The following is a 22,450-nucleotide window of genomic DNA, read 5'->3' as shown; positions in this document are numbered from 1 at the left end:
ATATCCCAAAGAGATTTTAAAGAAGGGAAAGGGACATGTATGTGCAAGAATGTTTGTGGCAGCCCTCTTTGTAGTGGCCAGAAACTGGAAACTACGTGGATGCCCATCAATTGGAGATTGGCTGAATAAATTGTGGTATATGAATGTTATGGAATATTATTGTTCTGTAAGAAATGACCAGCAGGATGATCTCAGAGAGGCCTGGAGAGACTGACATGAACTGATGCTGAGTGAAATGAGCAGGACCAGGAGATACTTCAACAACAGTACTATATGATGATCACTTCTGATGGACGTGGCTCTCTTCAACAATGAGATGAACCAAATCAGCTCTAATAGAACAGTAATGAATTGAATCAGCTATACCCAGCAAAAGAACTCTGGGAGATGACTATGAACCACTACATAGAATTCCCAATCCCTATATTTTTGTCCGCCTACATTTTGGATTTCCTTCATAGGCTAATTGTACACTGTTTCAAAGTCAGATTCTTTTTGTTCAGCAAAATAACTGTTTGGAAATGTATACATATATTGTATTTAACTTATACTTTAACATTTTTAACATGTATTGGTCAACCTGCCATCTGGGGGAAGGGGGTGGGGGGAAGGGAAAAATTGGAACAAAAGGTTTTGCAATTGTCAATGCTGAAAAATTACCCATGCTTATATCTGGTAAATAAAAAGCTGTAATAAAAATAAATAAAGAGCTTCCTGAATCTTCACAAGGAATGTAGAGAGGATCCCTAAAAAGAAAAGATATCCATTCAAGTTGCAACACTTGCAGGTTATGGCATCACCTCCATGATGTCATGGTTTTCTTCGAGAACAAAGGACCAACAACAATATGATATGATTTTGGGGCATCTGGGTGACGTGGTGGATAGACTGCTTGGTCTACCTGAACTCAGGCCTGAGTTCAAATCTGGCTGTAGACATTAGCTGTATGACCCTGAGCAAGCCATTTAACCTTGTTTGCCTCCTTCATTTGTAAGGAGAAGGTAATGCAAACAACTCCAATATCTTTGCCAAGAAAATCTCAAATAGGGTCACGAAGAGTCAGATGACTGAAATAACTGAATAATAATATGTAATATTATATAATGTTATGTAAATATCTATAATTTACATAACATTTTAAAGTTTACAAAACTCTACATATACTATCTCATTTGACTTTCATAACATCCTTGTTATGGAATTGCAATAATTATCCCCATTTAACAGATGAAGAGACTGAGGACAGTTAAATGTTTAAGGCAGAATTAAAACTCAGGTTTTCTTGACTCTGAACCTAGCCTTCTATCCACAAAACTTATTGGTTTTTAAACTACAAGGCTGAACATTGTTGCATGTCTTTCTTAAGGAAGTACCTTAATTATAGAAGTTTTGGTGACTAATTCTTTTTTGACTTCTAATGGTCCTTCCTCCTCCTTCTCCTTGAAGAGACAAAAGAAGTCAGTGAGACACGGGAAGCTGTGTGAGGGCATGCAAAGTCTACATATCTCCAAGTTTCCTGTATCTTTTGCTTTTGAAGAGTGTCCCATCTGCCATTGTGAGCCACGCTTTCCTGGCTGACAGTGGAGCAAGTGACCACTTATTGGATGCTTATTGCTCATTATCTTGCTGCTTGCTGCTGCTGCCTCGGTGGCCCAAATTGGGTAGAGCAAAGAACAAAACAAGACATCTTAGAAAATTGTAGTGACTGGAGAGCAATGCAGAAAACCCAGTTTGAAGATGAGAGTTGCTTTGGAGAAACAGATCAGCAGTGATATACAGGATCATTGTTCTAGGAGAGACTAGGAAGGGAATGTCATGAAAATGTTACCCTCTGGTGGGATTTGTTTCTGGCTCCAGAGTTCTTTTCCTATTTTATCTGATTGCAGAGATCCTCTGCCAAGCTCCTAATCCTTCCTCCCAGGAGCCATAAGAGAGGATGATCTGCAGCAGAGATAATTTAGGCAAAGGATTTTTGCTGTTTTTCTATTGCAACAGTTAGGGTTATTCACTTCTGTGAAGTTTTGTGTTTTAATAAATAGTCAGATGTCCAACTCTGTGGATAAATTTGATAAGCAAGAGGTTTCCTAAATGCGAGATGGGAAAAGATAGAGTATGTAGATGAGGTCCTCCTGCTAAAAAATAGGGGTACTCATAGGTATTAAGAAACTAGATGAATGCATTAGATGTGTTCTTGACCTTACCAATTGGCTGGTAATTTAGTGTCATGTGATGGTCCAAACAGCTACCATAATTCCTATCTGTCTAAATGATTAAATGACTGTTTTTTTTGTGGCCACCATGGTGGGAGAGAGAGCAGCTATGGTTTTCTTTCTCCTGGCCTTTAGAGGCAACTCAAAGTAATCCTGTCTCCTTCTAGCTGTAAAAGAGTGTTGAAGGAACTGATCATCCCTTTGATGTACCCATTGAATTCCAACCAGAGATACTTAAGTCATCAATTCTTTTGCTTCAGTAGCCAATTAGAGAATTCTTCAGCATCTCATGGTGTGAGCAACTGAGTCACCATGACTCAAAGTTACTACAATCCATGCTTCCATGCTCTCCCTGACCCTGAAGGCTGGGCAAGAGCTCTCTGTACATGTTCCAAAAACTGGTCTCGATTGATAATCTTTACCCATTACATGGGGCTCAGATGAAAGGCATGGAAGAAACATGGTATAATTTTATGATGTGCCTAATGTTCTGGTTACTTCTCTGCTCAGAGATGTTCAGAGATAACTCTTTAGTCTTTAACCATCTATTTAGTCCCAGCATGTGGGTTACTTTAGTAAGACATCAACCCATCTGACCAGCTTGGCCACTAATGATCAGAATCTGACTTTTGATAAAAACTTAACCTCTCTGGGTAACAATTTCCTCAGAAGTAAAATTAGCCATCTGCCTTTTTGTGAATTAGGTAGGGTGTAGGACACAGAGGGAATGTGGTTAGAGGAGCACCAAAAGAGAAAAGGAAAGAGGAAAACACTTTAAATAAAAGAGGGAGAAAGAAAGAAAGGAAGGAAGGAAGAAGAAAGAAAAAGAGAGAGAGAAAAAGAAAGGAAGAAAGAAAGAAAGGAAGGAAGGAAGAAGAAAGAAAAAGAGAGAGAGAAAAAGAAAGGAAGAAAGAAAGAAAGGAAGGAAGGAAGAAAGAAAGGAAGGAAGGAAGGAAGGAAGGAAGGAAGGAAGAAGAAAGAAAAAGAGAGAGAGAAAAAGAAAGGAAGAAAGGAAGGAAGGAAGGAAGGAAGGAAGGAAGGAAGGAAGGAAGGAAGGAAGGAAGGAAGGAAGGAAGGAAGGAAGGAAGGAAGAAAAACAGGACTCGGGTTGGTCCATCCTTTGTTCTTTCCTCTCTCTCATCCCACAGTAAATTAAGCCAAGTAGCACCATCTGTGGCTATTCTTTTACATCTATATTTTTGTAGATTTCTTTTTTCAAGGATTTTTAATTTTTTTCATTTAATTTCTTAGTAAATAAACTCGAGGAAAACAAAGATATTTCTATCCCCCCTAGTGACTTATATAAAGAGATCTTTCTGGAGAAAAGCAAGGAATAATGCAGGTTTTTTTTGTTTTGTTTTGTTTTGGTTTTTTGGTTGAGATAGATCAGAGTTGTCTATTAACCTAGGCACCCATTCTTGCAAGAACATAAAATAAATCTTTCCTGAATTCATCAGCGAGTCAGTGGAGTTCTTGGTAAGATAATTTTTTTCTTACACCACCAAAAAATTAATTTTGACCCAAAATAGTCTCTTAGAATTTGGTTCAATATTTCAATGTCTTGAGATACCCAGTTTGCAAAGCAACAAAAAGTATTTTTGAATCAAATCTGCCTTCTCCTGGGCTCCTCTAGTTATTTAGAAAGTTCTCTCTGACATCAAACTTAAATCTACTTTTCTGAAACTCCCATTACTTCAAGTTTAGCCGTCTAGATTCAAGTAAAATAAGTCTAACTTACTCTTTCACTCCACAATCTTTCAAATACTTAAAACACAAGTAGTCATTTTCCCCAAATCTTCTCTTTTCTAAGAAAAAATACAACTCAGTCCTTAAGGTAGATCCAGAAAACCTTGAAGGAAATTAGAATCAGACATAGAGAAACTATAGTTATAATAGGGGAGAAATCAACACAGCAGGTAGGTAAGATATGAGTGCTCAATACCTTAAGGTCCCAGGCTTTTTCTTATGTCCAGAAATTGCCGTTACCTATTTGGACCTCTGTATATTCTTATATGCAAGTCAGTAATAAAACTAAACAAATGATCAGAAGAGTTTCCTCTCTACGCTTGAGGAATGAGTGTTTCTTGGATCAGAGGGTTGAATTAAATACTTATACCTGCCTGTGACTTGGTGAATACAACTAGGTCAGAGGGAGGCTTGGGGAACCTGATTCATGACTGTGTTAGCATATATTAGTGCTGAGTAAGAGTAGATGGCTCCAGATGCCATAATAAAAAGATGAATTCAGGTATCAAGTTAAGGCATTAATTATGTTAAATGGCGAGGGCTTTCCTTAGGAATTAATCTTTCTGCCCTTCTCCACCCAGAAACTGTCCAGCAACCAGTTTGCCTTCCCTTCTTAACTCTCGTCCCTTTTCTCTCCAGTTGTACTGGTGTGGTTTGGTTTTCATTTGTTCTTTTCTCAGTTTAAACACTGTCTTCCCAATCCCAGACTGGGATTGCTCTTCCTCCTAACCCGGGATTAACTAACCAGGGTCAGAAGGATTTATCTTTGTATCTCTGCACATTCCAAAATGCCTAGTACTTAGTGGCCTTTTGATACATATTTATTGGTTCATTGAATGATTGATCTTGTCTGTAGAGCTTTCCCGGGATGGAGAAAAAAAAATCAAAGTGTACAAAGTTCAGAATTATTCTCCAGACAAAGAGAGAACTACAGAACTAATCCCTTGATATCATTTGGAAATCCTTGGGATTAATATGATCAAGGATTTATGACCTGATTACCTGCCATATTCACATATCAACAATAGTGTTTGCCAACGCAAATAAACTCTTTGTATTACACACAGATGCCAGCCTAGATAGTCTGAAAGCAGGTCAGTTTGTTTTTTTTAAACTAGGAAACCAGACTTACTGATATGAGATTCATTATCATTTTTTGCTTTTGGAGTTTGTGGTCTGAAACATCTTATCATAGTTTTGATATAAAGGCGTACACCATGTATGGTTTACTTAGATTTTAGCAAATATTTTGATAAAATATTTCACATTATTCTTGTGGAGAATATGGAGAAATGTGCATTAGACAATTCAAATTAGGTGGATTTAGAGCTGATTAGAGAGTTAAACCCAAAGAAAAGTTGTTACTTCAATGAAAACATGGCATTAAGTCTTAGTGGATTGCTTCTGATATCTGCTTGATCCTGTATTTAACATTTCTATCAATGACTTGAATAAAGGCATAGGTAGCATGTTCATCAGTAATGCAAATAACATGGAACTCAGAGAGATAGCTAATTCAGAGAATGAGAGACACAGAAGCCTAAGGGATTTTGACAGGCTAGAGCTTTGGGCTGAATCTAATTAAATGAAATGCAATGGAGAGAAAGGTAAAAATCTTAAAAATTTAATTTTCTCAGTGCAAGATAGAAGAAGCATGGATATTTGTCTATAAAAGATCTAAGGGCTGCAAGACCATTATGAAACAATGGTTTAATGAGACTGTCATCAGAGCTAGGGGGATCTTGAGCTGGATTAAAGGAGTCAGAGCTTCCAGAAATAAGGAGATTCCACTATACTCTGCCTGCCCTTGTCAATCCTTCTTCAGAATATCATGTTCAGTTCTGGGTGACACGTTGAAGATTAGACATTGGTAAGCTGGAGCATGTCCACAAAGGGACAAGCAAGAAGGAGAAGAGCCTTGAATCCAACTCATATGTGTCCATATGGAAAGGAAATGTGATTGCTTAATTTGAAGAGGAAAAGATTCTGGGGAGCTATTGTAACTTTACTATGTGCAAGTAGGATTAAAAATTATTCTGTTTGGGGGTATCCAGGTTGCACAGTGTAGAAAACATTGACCCTGGAGTCAGAAGTTCTGAGTTCAAATTTAGCCTCAGACACTTACTAGCTGTGTGATCCTGGGTAAGCCACTTAGCCTTGATTGCCACAATAACCACAAAAATTATCCAGAACCAGAAACAATGAAAGAAAGTTCTAAAGAGACAATTTTAAGCTTGATGTCCAGAAAGACTTCATAACAATGAGAACTTTCTCAAAATTACATGAGAAGCCTTGGAGAAGTTCTGGATCTCTGGAGATCTTTGAGCAGAGACTGAATGAATACTTGCAAGGTAAGTTATAGGGGGATTCCATTTGTGTCTGAGTAGTACTAAGTGGCTGCTGAGATTTTTTAAACTCTCAAATTCTTTGATTTGGAGATTCAAGGTATGAGCCTGTCAAAAAGACGAAATAAGATCAGACTGGAATGATCTTTTCTTGTTAGTCATCCTGGCTATCGATTTCCCTTTCTAGATGTTCAAAAATCATCTCCTTATTAATCTGTTCTAGTCTTTTTCCAGGAACCAAAGCAAAGCTCATTAGAGTTGCCTTTTTTTTTTTTTTTTTTTTAAATCCATACCATATGGCCTTCTCTGGCCTTGCAGTGCTCTTCCTATTGGGATCAGAACAGGAGCTTTGACCTGCTCAGTTTTCTATCTGGATACAGCAGGGTGATTCCTTGCCCCTCCAGAACTCATCACATAGGGGCAGGATGGGGTGAGGCTACCCAGTTGTCTTTAAACTGCTTAATACTACTTCTCAGAACACCCCATCCACCAACCCCACTTGTAGCAGAGCTTACAGGTATGTGCTTCATTCTCATTCCATAAAAACAAAAACAAAATAAAAGCCAATTGAAGCATATAAACATTAAGAACTTATAGATATCATCTATATAGATATAGATGTCATATATAGATAGTTAAAGACAGAGCTTGTTCCCTTTTCCCATTATATCATGCATATGAATCCTGCTTCGAGATGAAGAAGTAAAAAAGCCACAGGAGTATGAAAAGACAGATAAATTCTACTTATCAGGAATATGTCTTAAGGAAAGATAATAATCTCAGAACATACCATCAGGGATAGAGTTTTGTCTTAGCAGGGATTCATCATGGACTAATTTCCTGTGGGTGCATTATTTGCCTGGACCTCAAGAGAGCTCAGGAATTAAGGACCCTAGGCCAAAATTCTTACACAGATGGAAAAAAAACCTTCCTGATTCCCTCTTAAGAAAGAGTTATCTCAAAAGATCCCAAGTAATCAATATATGAAAGAATATGTCCAGTGATTTTAAATGTCCCAGCTGACTGATGTAGCTATGGAACACAATGAATGGCATGCTGGGTCTGGAGTCAGAAAGACGAGTTCAATCCAAACTCAGGTACTTAGCAGCTGTGGTAAGTCACTACCTCTATTTGCTTGAGTTTTGGGAATAATAATGGTACCTATCTCCCAAAGTTGTTAAAGGATTAAATGAGATAATGTTTGTAAGGCGCTTATTAGCACTGCGCAGGGCACATAGTAAGCTAGCTTTTATGATTATATTTCCTTTACTAAACTTGTTTTTGCCACTCTGAGTCTACATGTCATAAGGATTTGTTTATACCTCTTTGCTTAACAATGCAAACTGTATATAATCTTGGTCTTGGAAATACCAACATACTCTTCTGATGTATCAATGCTACATTGCTTCCTCCCACTTCTGTTGTTTATCTCTGCTGCTTTCCCACTCTGCTCACAGAGTTTGCACACAATGTGGCTTAAATTTCATAGAAATATTGCTTTTAAAATTGAAGTGCAATGCTCTTAACAGCATTTGAATCAGTGGTCACCATGTCAGCAGCAGCGATTACCCTTAGTCACAAAGGAAACTATGCATTTTACATAGATCAAAAGACTAGCTTTATTATAGGCAGGAAATGGATTGATTTATTCATTTTGGTGTCTGGCAAAACCTGTGTTTATTGTTGTAGGTAAACAACAAATATGTTTCCAAAAAAAATCATCTGACTAGCAGTGTGGTATGGATTTAGAGATGAAAGGAGCATTAGAAATGATCTTATGCCATTTATTTCACTTTCTAAATGGGAATCAAAAGGGATGGATTTCAATCTTGGTTCTCTCACTCACTGATCTTATTACATGGATGGACAAATCACTTGATTGCTTCAGGTCCCAATTTACTCAAATGCAATATGGGGAGGGGCTGTTAGATTCAAGTACAATATGCCTTTTCAAAAAATAAAGGGAAATTGGTCTATAATTTTCTTTCTCTGTTTTCTTCCTACCTGGTTTAGGTATCAGTACTATGAGTGTGTCATAAATGGAATTTGGTAGGAGTCCTTCATTCCCTATTTTTTCAAATAGTTTATATAATATTGGGGTTAATTGTTCTTTAAATGTTTGGTAGAATTTACATGTAAATCCACCTGTTTTGGAGATTATTTTAGGGAGTTGATTAATAGTTTGTTCTATTTCTTTTTCTAAAATGGGGTTATTTAAATAATTTATTTCCTCTTCTGTTAAACTGGGCAATCTGTATTTTTGTAGATATTCCTCCGTTTAATTTAGATTATCAAATTTATTGGCATATAGTTGGGCAAAATAACTTCTAATTATTGCTAATTTCCTCTTCATTGGTGGAAGGTTCTCCCTTTTCATTTTTGAGACTAACCTTCTCTTGGTGAGTTTCCATTGTTGGCAAACACTCTCTACAGTAATGAGTATGAGAAAACAGACTATTCTTCAGGGATTGGCTATTTTAGTGACCTCCCTACACCCCAAATCCCAAGGTGGGGTTAGTTTGTCTAATGTCTTATTTCTATGGAAGTCAAAATAATGCCCTCTTATAAATAGACTCTAAGAACCAATGAATCTCCATTAAGACATCTAGAGAGACCCCTCAGGTGATCTTCCTGATGATCTTTCTTCTTCCCTCACTATCCCAAAGAGGGAGGATGTCTCCCTAATTTGTTTTCATGGTAGCTTTATCCCTTGCTATAATGTCCTTTAGCTGCTCTTCTCTACTTCCTTAGAAATGGGGAAGGAGACCCCTAAGGTGATCTTCCTTGTAGAGAACTAGAACTCTGAAAAGGTGTACTTGAATCTAAGTTAGCATGGTCCTTATAGTTAAGCAATGTGAGATAATGGTTCTTTAGTTCACATATACTGAAAACTTAGCATGATGATCTAATAGATCTCTAGTTCACACATACATAATGTGCTATAATGATGTAATCATACCAAGATATTTAAGGGATGAGAAGGACTGGAAATGAGACATTCCATCTTTGATCAGCCTCGTGGTGGCTGTCCTGCCTTCATCAGTTCTCCACTAACACTAAGGACTCAGGCTGATCTTGAGGACCTCCAGAAAGCTAGTCCAAGCATTATACTTCCTAGTGACAAATCTTTATTTTTTAAGTGGATATTATTTTTTTCCAATTACATGTAAAGATAATTTTCAAAATTAATTATTTAGAAGGTTTTGAGTTCCAAATTTTTATTCCTTCCTCCTATCACCCTACCCAAAGATGGCAAGCAATCTGATATAGGTTATTCATGTACAATCATATTTCCACATTAGTCGTATTGTGAAAGAAGAATCAGAACAAAAGGGAAAAGTCATGAGAAACTCAAAAAAATGAAAATATGCCTCGACCTTATTCAGACTTCATCATTCTTCTCTGAATGTAAGTAGCATTTTTCATCATGAGTCTTTTGGAATTATCTTGGATCATTCTATTGCTGAGAAGAATCAAGCCAATCATTACTGATCTTCTCACAGTGTTGTGGTTTCTGTGTACAGTGTTCTGCCTGTATTCTTAATTTTCTCCCTTATATTTTCTCAATATGTCTTTATAAAATAATACAGAACAGTACAGTGCAATTAATTTTGTGTAAAAAAAAAAAAGCTTGTCTTTATATTTAGTACATTGTATTAACACCAAAATATATGTATAAGTATTTCATATTTATGTGTAAAAATGGCAATAAATTATTTTTCCACTGGTTTCAAAACAAAAAAAAAAAGAAAAGAAGATAAATTATTTGAAAGATATTTATTTTCTTGGTTGAGTTACACGGATATAATAAATTCCTAAATTGATTCATAGATTTATTGACATATCAATCAAATTATCCTGGAAAAACTTTCTAGAACTAAACAAACTAATAACAAAACTAATCTATTTATTTATTTATTTACCTGTTTGTTTGTTTATTTATTTATTTATCTGAGGGAATTTTATTTTTAAAAATTAATTTTATAATTATAAATTTTTTGACAGTATATATGAATGAGTAATTTTTTATAACATTATCCCTTGTATTCATTTTTCCAAATTTTCCACTCCCTCCCCTAGATGACAGGCAATCCCATACATAATAAAACTAATATAGAAGAACAAAAAAGTCAACAATGTCAAGGGAAAGGGGATGGGGGAAAAGGGAATAAAGTTATCAAACTGTGTTACAAAGCAATAATCATCAAGAACATTTGGTATTGGTTAAAAAAATAGAAAAAATTGATCGATAGAAAAACTATGTAAGCAAAAGTCAGAAAGAACAAGATAGAGCATTTATTAAATACTTATGCGCCAGATACTATGCTAAGCTCTGGAGACACAAATACAAACAAGCAAGATAGTCTTTGCCCTTTAGGAATTTACATACATTCTTGTAGGGAAAGATAATATCTAACAAGGAGCTGGAAAAGGAGAGGGGAAGTGGCTTGTGTGGAACTTTCAATAAATGACATGAAACCAGGTTGAGGTTGAGACAAGAATACAAATAACTGAACTAAGAATCCTCTTTGTGATAAGAACTGCTGAGAAATTAGAAAGTAGTTTGGGGAAAATTAGATTTAAATCCAAGTTACAAACCATGATAAGTAGCAAAAGAATAAAGCTTAAATACAAAATAGTCTGAAAATAGAAGGAAACATCTTTCACAATTATGACAATTTTTGCTTATACAAAATGTAAAAGGTTTTATTAATGCATCTAGGATAAGAAGAAAATCTACAGAAAATTTTTGCATCAGAGATCTCTGACAAAGTTCTCATCTAATATAAATAAATGCATAGATATCATCTATCAATATTAAAGATATGATAGACATAGATATATGTAAATATATGCCTGCAATTATAGGTCTTTCAATAGATGTAAGTATCTCAATATGAACATATATGCATATATTTGTATATATTCATATACACACATATATGTATGTAAACACTCAGAATTAAGATAAATATGTAAGAACAAGAACCATTCTTTAGTAGATAACTATTCAAGTGATATGATCATTTCGTTTGCCTTTCATTCCCAAAGAGGACCATGACTTCAGGAAGGTAATGCCATTATATACAAGTGAATTGGATTTAAGTGAGGGAGGGCTGAGCAAGATCACTGCCTCACTTTCCCCTCCACAGCCATCTGGGTCTAGTGGCAATTTTCAAAAGAACCACAAATAACCATATGAAAGAATATTTTAAATTACTAAAAATAAAAGAAATATAAATTAAAACAACTATAAGGTCCTGCCTCATACCCATTAGATTGGAAAAGAATGACAAGACAAAAATGGTAAATGTTGAAGGGATTGTGGGAAGACAGGCATTCTAATGCATTTAATAGAATTGTGAATTGAGGTAATCTTTATAGAAAAAAATTTGAAAGTATATTGGGAAAGTATTGCATATGTGTCCCATATGACAGCCCTTCGTGTTCCTTCCTAAATAGGACAATTAGATGTGCAGTGACTAATCAATGGATCTGGAGTCAGAAAGACCTGAATTCAAATCCAACTTCACAGACTTCTTAGCTAAGTGACTCTGGACAAATTAACCTCTGTCTGCCTCAGTTTTATCATCTGTAAAATGGAAACAATAATAGTTCCTAACTCACAGAGTTGTTGGGAGGATCAGATGAGATTATATTTGTAAAGGACTTAGTATAATGCCTGAAATAAAGTAGGCTCTCTATAAATTTCCTTTTTAATGTTTTAAATGTTCCTTCCCTCCTCTAATTATTTTCTCCTCTATATGAACATCAGGGAAAATGATATAAGGAATATAAGGAAAAAGGAGAAAGAAATCAGAAAACTGAGTTTGGGGCTTTTACTAGAAATAAATTTTGGGGTCAGGGTCAGGTCCTACCTCAGGGGTTCTTGGAACAGTGTGGGGAAACGATCTGTGGCTTCCCAATCTAGCTAGAGAGTCTGGCTAATTTGAAGGTTAGAAGGAAGCATTGGGAGGCACGGAGGTGATTTAGTGGATAAAGCACTGAGCCTAAAGACAGGAAGACCAGAATTCAAATGTGGCCTCAGACACTTTTTAGCTCTTTAGCTTAATCTTTCTTGGCCTTAATTTACTGGAGAAAGAAATGACAAACCACTCCAGTATCTCTGCCAAGACAACCCCATGAAGTGCATGGTCCACTGGGGAGGACGGAGGGGGTAGATACAACTTAACAACAACAACAATAAAGAAACCTTGCCTTGCTTCTAAAAAATGACCTCTGGAGACTTTTTAGCTTCCACAGGTGGTGTGAAAGCTCTGACAATTTTTGTGGACCACCATATTCTAGTACCAGCAGGCTGATAGGTTACCAAAGACCAGAGTTTAAAACTGGCCATTTGGAGACCTAGGTAAGAAATATACCCTCCAATCAGCTTTAAAAGGTAAATTCAACGGGGATAAGGAGAGACCTCCTCACCTAAGGGACACATTGTTCCATTCAGGCAGACTCTGAGACACTACCCAGTCATGGATAAAGAGATTCTAGATTGTCAGTTTGCCATATTAAGTAGTTTTTCCTTTTTGATCTGATTTTTCATGTACAGCAAGATGAGTGTATACATATGGATACCTATATGTGATTTACATAAATTTTAACACATATATTGGATTACTTGCCATCTAGGGGAGGGGTTGGGGGAAGAAGGGAAAATTTGGAACACAAGGTTTTGTGAGGATCGATGTGGAAAAATTATCTTTGCATATGTTTTGAAAATAAAATGCTTCAATTAAAAAAAAGAGTAGGGAAGACACTCAAATTTGGCTACAGGTACAGAATGGGACAGGATAAAATTGAGAAGAGCTTTCTTTGGGAGTGGGCTAGAAGGAGAAAGTCTCCTATTTTAACTAAGTATTCTTTTTAGCTCGGTTAAGCTCAGTTGTTTCTAGCTGTTGAAATAGAATAAGTATTATTAGCCTTTCTAAATCACAGTCCCCTTGATCATCGGCTCTTATCAATTGACTGACTGGTTATAGATTTACAGCTGGGAGGAGCCTCAGAGGCCCTGTTGCCTGACCCCCACATTTTACAGGAAGAGAAACTGAGACCCGGAGAAAATTTTCCCAGTCACATATATAGAAATAAGGAAATCCAGGTACTTTAGTGCCAAAGCCCACACTCTTTCCACCACTCCATATTGTCTTCCGGCCTCTGCTCAAGATTTAAGCCAGTCATGAATTTAGGTGCTTTCTACACCCTAGTGACCTCATCATAGCAGATGTTCAGCCTTTCATTAAAACTGATCTGGAGGGAAAACCCTGAATTTCTTAGCATAGTCACAAAGTTATGATTTGTTTACTCATCAGTTAGGAGAGCTGAGGTTTTAGTGGAAGATGACAGCAATGATAGTTAGACTCTGAATTTATCACACAGGATTTCCTGTTGCTCTCTCCCATTTCCTGTCCCCACAGATTTTTCTTCACTCCCACATTCTTTCCTTTTATTGATTAAATTTTCTCCAATTATCACAAAGATCTCAGGAGTAATGGTGACTCTAGTGTTCCTCCCTGGCTATTAGAATCATGGAACCCTAAGCTAAATGAGTCAGCTCTGGAAAGGATCTTATAGACCATCTGGTCCGGCCCCATCATTTCACAGAAGGAGAAACCGAGGCCCAGAGAAATGAATCTACTTTCCCAACTTCAAGCAGAACCAGAATTCAAACCCAATGATACTGCATGTATCCCACTGGTTTTTCCTTCTTTATTTTCAGGTCACCCAATAGTCTATTTAGGATGCTGTATTTAGATCCCAAGTATCAGAGTCATAAATTTAAAGCTGGAATGGGCCTTTGAAATAATTTGGCCCAAATCCCTTGTATTACAAATCAGAAAACCAAGTTAAATGATCAGTAACTACCAGGGTTGGGAATTAAAGCCCCAGGTTATTTTAAATTCAAATTCATGTCTCATTAGACTATATTTTTAGGTAGCTGGGTGTCCTGGAAAGAGAAAGTCAGAATAGCTTGCACTATGTGGTATAAGGTACCACCTTGAGGAGGTAATAAAGAGGAAGGAATAAACAGTTAGATAAGGTCTATTATGTGCTGGACACTGTGCTTAGTGCTTCACCTATCACATTTGGGACTCATAGCAGTTCTGAAAGGCAAGTATTGTGATTTTACCTATTTTGTAGTTAAGGAAACTGAAGTCAAATGTCTTGCCCAGGGATCACACGTCTAGTAAGTATCTCATTAGATTGGAAATCAGGTGTTTCTGACTCAAGGCCAATTATTCTATTGACTACACCACCTAAATTTGCACTCAAAGGTCATGAGTTCAATTCTTATTCTGCTATTTGTATTATCTAGGAATAAATTACTTAAGTTCCCTAACCAAGTGACATTTTCCTCATCTATTAAAGGAAGTTCTTTTTCTGGAATCTGAGTACTTTTTTCAAAAATTGCAAGAACTATATTTCAATATTTAGTTTCTTTGTAATGCCATGTATTCTGTTTTCTGATATAAAAGTGATGTTCTGAGAAAGATTCCATAGGGATGGTCAAAGAGGTCCCTTGCTGTTCTTCAGTCATTTTTCAATTATGTTTGACTCTTCATGACCCCATTTGGGATTTTCTTGGCAAAATACTAGAATGGTTTGCCATTTCCTTCTTCAGTTCATTTTACATATGAGGAAACTGAGGCAAACAGGGTTAAGTGACTTGCCCAGGGTCACCCACCTACTTAGAGTCTGAAGTCAGATTTGAACTCATGAAGATGAGTCTTCCTGATTGCAGGCTTGGTACTTTGTCCACTGCACTGCCTTATTTATTCCCTATAAGGGATCCATGACACACATACACAAGTAAAGAATCCCTGGATCAATTTATCTCTACTTATCTGGAATTTCTACTCCTGGGCCATCTAAACAGATTTGAGACTGACTGCATTCACTGTTCCTCAGCTGCTTGAGTCTTCCCTTCTAAGGTGACAGGCCACATACTTTGTATGTATCATTTATATCTTTTTCTTTACATGTGCATTCCCCCATGGAACATTAAGTTCATTGAAGGAAAGAGACCTTCTTTGCCCATCTTTAGAAATACTTGCAAGTTTCATAGTAAGAGCTCAATAAATGCTTGTGGAATGAGGTGATTCAAGGCAATTCCAATAAACTTATAATGGAGAGAGCCATATGCATCCAGAGAGAGGATTATGGGGACTGAATGTGAATCACAACATAGCAATTTGACCTTGTTGCTGTTTGCTTACTTTTTTTTTTCCTCTTTGATCTGATTTTTCTTGTGCAGCATGATAAATGTGGAAAAATGTTTTTAACCTATATTGGATTACTTGCTATTGAGAGGGGAGGAGACATTGGGAGGGAGGAAAATTAGGAACACAAGATTTTGCAAGGGTGAATGTTGAAAACTATCTTTGCATGTATTTGGAAAAATAAAAAGTCATTATAAGAATAAATGCTTGTAGACTGTTTAATGAAATGATTGTTGGGAGCTGGGCACTGCTAAAATGGGAGGAGGGTCTAGGAGAGTCACAGGCATCGGAAACAAATAAAGGAAGTCTGTGTATCTTGACAGCTTCCCAATGTCAAATATAAATGACTTTTGAATTCTTCTTTATCTTAGTTACTCATATTTTCTTCCCCAATCCCTGATTCAGAATTGATTCTTGAATTGGAAACTGAGTGGACGCCCTTGGCGAATGACTGAATAAGTTATGGTATATGAATGTTATGGAATATTATTATTCTTTAAGAAATGATGAATAGGCTGGTTCAGAGAAACCTGGAAAGACTTACATGAACTGATGCTGAGTGAAATGAGCAGAACCAAGAGATCATTGTACACAGCAACAAGATTATACGATGATCGACTCTGATGGACGTGGCTCTTCTCAACAGTGAGATGATTCAGGCCAGTTCTAATGATCTTGTGATGAAGAGAGCCAACTACATCCAGAGAAAGGACTGTAGGAACTGAGTGGGGATCACAACGTAGCATTTTCACTCTTTTTGTTGTTGTTTGCTTGCATTTTGTTTTCTTTCTCATTTTTTTTCTTTTTGATCTGATTTCTTGAGAATACAAGATTATCGTAAAAATATGTATACATATATTGAATTTAACATATATTTAACATGTTTGGATTACTTGCCATCTAGGGGAGGAGGTGGGGGGAAGGAGGGGAAAATATGGAACACAAGATTTTGTAAGGGTCAATGTTAAAAATTTATCCATGCATATGTTTTGAAAATAAAAAGCTTTAATTTAAAAAATAAACAGCAAAGATCTTTGTAAATATTTTTAAAAAAAGAATTAATTCTTGTTTTGGAAAATAAAAACTTCAGTGGTTCTAAGATATCATTAATAGAGCTACTTCCTGCAAAGATACAATCCCTGATCGCAATCCAATCGTGCCCTCTCAATCTGTGGCAGATTCTGACTTTTCATCCCATAAAACCTTGAAGAGCTACCCACAGTTATCTAGCTATGAGAATGCCGGGTATTGAAATAGATAGAGTTCAGGACTTGGAACCAAAAAGACCTGGGTTCCAAACTAGCCTCATAATCTTTGCAGATAGAGGACTCTGGCTAAGTCATGTAACCTCAGTTTCCTCATCTGAAAAATGGGGATAATGCTAGCTATCTTCCAAGGCTGTTTTGAGGATTAAATAAAATAAAATTTGTAAAGTACTTAGTATAGTATCTGGAAGGTAGTGGGTACTATATAAATGTTAGCTTTTATATCATTATTCCTATAATTCAGCATAACTGCCTTCTGGAAGGTTTTTCACATCTGCTATCCTCTGCCCTCACTGCAAAACCTCCTCTTCTGGTTGATCATTTCAAGAATGATTATCTGCTATGCTGATTGAGAGAAATGATTATTGATTTTATAATCAATAACCAATTATTTAATTAAGATCAAAGTGTTTACTCTTTTCTTTTTCCTCATCCAGATAATCAAACAGTATGGAAAATCTTTCTCAAATAGTTATCCAGCCAAAATGGCTACGTTCTAATCAAAGACCACAAAAATTCTAAGTTTAAGCACTATGTACATTTCCTGCTCACTGTCTTTACTCAGACAGGTCTGGGAAAATGTGGATTCTTCTTATCAGGAAAATGATATGGAAATTGCTAAGCCTCTTTGACTAAGATTTGAGTGTTCATGACCCTGACTGGAATATAATCCAAGTCACATCCTAATATTCATTCTCTCATTAATTGTTAACCAGTCACAGTTGATTGCCACCCTCAGGAATACCCACTTTTCCAGAAGCATATAAGTGGTAAGCCATGAGAACTTTTGATATTCAAGAGTGTCACTGACCATAAAATTCTAGCATTATTAATAAAATTATTAATTCTTCAGAAACCATGTCTCTTGGATTTTTAAAACATCACCGAATTATTAATTTATTTTTAAGTTATATGGTAAAATCCACAAAACATATCAGATGCATTATCTCTTGTAATCTTCACAACAACCCCAGGAAGTGCAAGTATCATTGCACCTACTTAGTGGTTGTTGTTATTAGTGATATCTCGCACCTTGTGACCACAGAGGCCATAGAACGCCAGGCTCTGCCATCCTTCACGATCTCCCAAAGTCTGCCTAAGCTCATGTTCATTGCTTTCCTGACACCAACCTTCATTATCTCGCAAAGTATGTTCAAACTCATGTTCATTGCTTCCATGACACTATTCTTAATTATCTCCCAAAATCTGTCCAAGCTTATGCTTATTGCTTCCATGTTTCTATCCTTCATTATCTCCCAAAGTCTTTCTAGACTCATGTTCACTGCTTTCATGACACTACCCTTCATTATCTACCAAAATCTGTCCAAATTCATGTTCATTGCTTCCATGATTCTACCCTTCATTACCTCCCTAAGTCTGTCTAAGTTTGTGTTCATTGTTTCCCTAAAATTATCCTTCATTATTTCCCAGTCTGTCTAAATTCATGTTCATTATTTCCATGATACTATCCTTCGTTATCTCACAAAGTCTGTTCAAACTCATGCTCATTGCTTCCCTGACACCATCCTCCATTATTTCCCAATGCCTATCCATGCTCATGTTCATTGCTTCCATGATTCTATCCTTCATTACCTCCCTAAGTCTGTCTAAACTCCTGTTCATTGCTTCCCTAATACTATCCTTCATTATCATCCAATCTGTTCAAGTTCATGTGCATTGCTTCCTGACATTATCCTTCATAATCTCCCAATATCTGTTCAAGGTCATGTTCATTGTTTGCAAGACACTATCATTACACAGGAGGAAATGGAGGATCTTCACGGTTAAATAACTTGCCCAGGGTAGCACAACTAATGAAAAAATAGAAAAGAATTCTGAATTGAGTCAGAGGATCTGAGTTCAAAATCTACTTTTTACATTTGCTGTTTGTGTGATGTTGAGAAATAACCTGACTTGTCTAATTTGCAAAATTAGGAAGTGGACAGCTTCTAAGATCTCTTCTGGGTCTAAATCTGTAATCTTCTTCTACTTTAAGTGAGTAGAATTTGAACCTAGAACTTCAACCCCAAGTCCTGAGCTCTGCACACTAAGCTATGCCTCCTCTTTTATTTCTTGCCACTTGCTCCTTATTATTACTTTGTGCAGTATCCTCATCTTACACAACCTCATTGTTCTTTGAGTTTAATTTATGATTTAATTCTTTTAATTTAATTTGTGATTTTAATTCTTTAGAAATTGTGGTACCCCATGAGTTTGCAATGATATAGCATCTCCCAAAGATTGCTAGCATTAAGACATTGGGATTTTTGAGTTGAAACAGATTGGGATCGCTGTAAACATTTTTTTAATTTCCCAAATGTGCTGTAGCCCTGTTTCGTGAATAACTAGGAAGCACATGGATAGAATACAGAACTTGGAGTCAGAAAGTCCTGAGTTCAAATTTGACCTCAGACATTTACTATGTGACCCTAGGCAAGTCACTTAGCCCTGTTTGTCTCAGTTTCCTCTTCTGTAAAGTAGCCTGGAGAAGTAAATGGCCAATGACTCTACTATCTTTGTCAAGAAAGAAGGGGTCACAGAGAGAGTATACTGGGAACTGAATGTGGATCACAATATAGCATTTTCACTCTTTTTGTTGTTTGCATTTTGTTTTCTTTCTCATTTTTTTGGATCTGATTGTTCTTGTGCAGCAGGATATTTGTGGATATATGTATAGAGGAATTGTACTTGTTTAACATATATTGGATCACTTGCTGACTGGGGGAGGGAGTGGTGGGAAGGGAGGGAAAAAATGAGAACATAGAGTTTTGTAGGGGTGAATGTCAAAAATTATCCACGTATGTATTTTGAAAATAAAAAGCTATAATTTAAAAAAAAAAGAAGAAAGAGGGACAGCTAGTGGTGCAGTGGATAGAGCACCAGCCATGAAGTCAGGAGAACCTGAGTTAAAATCTGACCTACGACAGTTAGCACTTCCTGGCTGTGTGACCCTGGGCAAGTCACTTGATCCCAATTGCCTCAGCAAAAAAAAAAAAAGGGGGGGGGTCATGTCCAAAATGATATCACAAAGAGTCGAATACAACTGGACAATAAAACTTGTTTTTTACTCATGTTCAATTCTGGGCCCAACTAATTATTCATCTACAGGACTTGCCTAACATAGATGTACTTATGTATCTAATTAGTGAACTGTCCATCTAGTTGGCAGATGAGTAGATAAAACCTAGTATTTTTTTTTCCAGGATGAGTTGTTTAATTGATCCCAGCAGTATTCTGGGGCTTGATGCCATCACAATATAATCCCCCCCAAGCAATGGGGAAGCTTCCCTTTCTATAGCAAGGATCCTCAACCTTGAACCCCAGATTCCATAAACTTTGGATCCATGAACTTGGATAAGAAAAATTTACATCTTTATTTCAATAGAATTAGTTTCCTTATCAATACTATGTATTTTATTTCATACATTTGAAAACATGATTCCAAGAAGGAATGAATAAGCTTCATCAGTCTGTCTAAGGATTCCATGATACAAAAAAGACAGCCTATTGAGATTTTTTACTTAGACATAGTAGAGATTCTGCTGTATCATTATACAGAAACAATCAGAAGATTGTTGAACAAATTTATCTCTTACAATATCTATTAACAAATTACATATGATCTTCACCTACATAGGAGAGATGTCTTGTTGAAGGAGAGCCCTTCCAGCTATATTTTGCCTATTGAATTGAATACTTAAAATAATTAATATGCAATAGACACAGTAGAATATCATATTTTTTGTACTTTTCAGTCTGTTGCATGACTATGGTCTGTTGTAGAGAGTTAGTTGGGAAAATCTGTCTATTCTCTTCTCAGACTTTCATCAAGAATATTGACTTGTATATAGATAATTCTCATATAGAGTTTGGATAAGAAACTGGCATATAGATCAACAACCACTGCTGCATTCCCAATTGTCCATCATTTTTTAATTGTCACAAATCTTTCCTTTTTTTCAAATACTTTAAAAAATGATGACAAAATTTTTAAAAATGTCTTTAAGCTTTCACATTGTGCAGCCTCCAGCACTGTTCTTCTATAACAGGTATAGGCATATAGGTATTCTCCTATAAATGTACGGATTTGATTCAGTTGCTCTTCTTTGCTTCATTTACCTAATTTCTGTTTTCATTTTTCCATCAGGATCTAGATATTAAAGTCCAAATATAATGTTTACTCTATCACAGATGATGAAAATCGGTGCATGTGGAAATGCAGTCTTTCACATTTTTTGGTCCATTTGTTATTCTCCTCCCAGAGTAATATGTAGACAATATTGAGATTTTCAGGCTTAGAGGATTCAAATGTCAAATTCATTTCCCCTCCATCTTCTCTCTTTATCATTACACTGCTCTTGTTTGATCATTTTCAGTTGTGACTGACTTTTTGTGATCTCATTTGGAGTTTTCTTGGCAAAGATAATCAAATGGTTTGCCATTTCTTTTTCCAGCTTATTTTACAGACGAAGAAACTGAAGCAAATAGGATTTGCTGAAAGTCACAGAGCTAGTTAAGTGTCTGAAGACAGATTTGAACTCAGAAAGATGAGTTCTTCTTGACTCCCGTGACGCCACTAAGCTGCCCCATTACTGCTCCTAATCTTCCATAACACTTCCATAAAGTTTTGCAATAAAATGATATTCTAAATTCAAGGGTGGTAAGCATTTAGATCTTAAGAAAGTGATATAAAAGGTTCGAGCTGTCCTTTTGAGATAAGAAATTTCTCTTATAAGAGTCTCTTAAGGAAGTGAAGATTGCTTTCCAGAAAGTCTACGTTCTATCAGGAAGTTGAGAAGAGGAAGAGGAAAGCTAAAAGTTAATTTTTTTCCTCTATAGCATGATGAGGATTACAAAGAATTTTTAAAAAATTATTTCTTCTCTCTCTCTCTCTCTCTCTCTCTCTCTCTCTCTCTCTCTCTCTCTCTCTCTCTCTCTCTCTCTCTCTCTTTCTCTCTCTCTCTCCTTTTCCAGAGGAAAAAAGAAAAGTAAAAGTAAAAACCCTTCTATCAAATATGTATAGTCAAACAAGGCATGTCCAAAATTATATGCCTTGTTCTGTATTTAAATTTAAATCCATCTACCTATTAGACATTTGGAATTGAATATCCTGTACACATATTAAATTCAATACATCTTAAATTGAACTCATCACCTTTTGTCCAAAACTCTTTCTCCTGCCAGACTTTCCTCTCACTTTCTAGGGCACTGTATCCTCTAGGGACCCAGCCTTAACTCCTCCCTCTCTCTCATTTTTATCCTAGGAACATCTCTCGAGAACATCCTCCTCTTTCCTCTAATATTGCCGTCATTCTTTAATGTTCTTCACTTTTGCAATATTTCTATGATTATACAAACTGTCTCACAGGATCTCTTCATGTCATTCCACATCAGTTCATACAAATCTTTCCAAGGTTCTCTGAAATTTTATCCTTCATTTAATTTCTTATTAATTTTGCTTAATCATTTCCCACTTGATAGGGAACTCCCTTAATATCTAGTTCGTTGCTGCCACACACAGAAAAGCTGTTATAAATGTTTGTACAAATGGGGCTTTTTCCTCTTTCTAACTGTTAATCTAAGAAACTGGGCTTCACAAATCTTGAGGAAGAAGTTCTCTTCATGACTCAACTGTTGTAGAGAAGATTTAG

The sequence above is a fragment of the Sminthopsis crassicaudata genome, chromosome 5 (assembly GCF_048593235.1).
Source record: "Sminthopsis crassicaudata isolate SCR6 chromosome 5, ASM4859323v1, whole genome shotgun sequence".
NCBI lineage: Eukaryota > Metazoa > Chordata > Mammalia > Dasyuromorphia > Dasyuridae > Sminthopsis > Sminthopsis crassicaudata.
Note: the sequence above shows the minus strand (reverse complement) of the source record.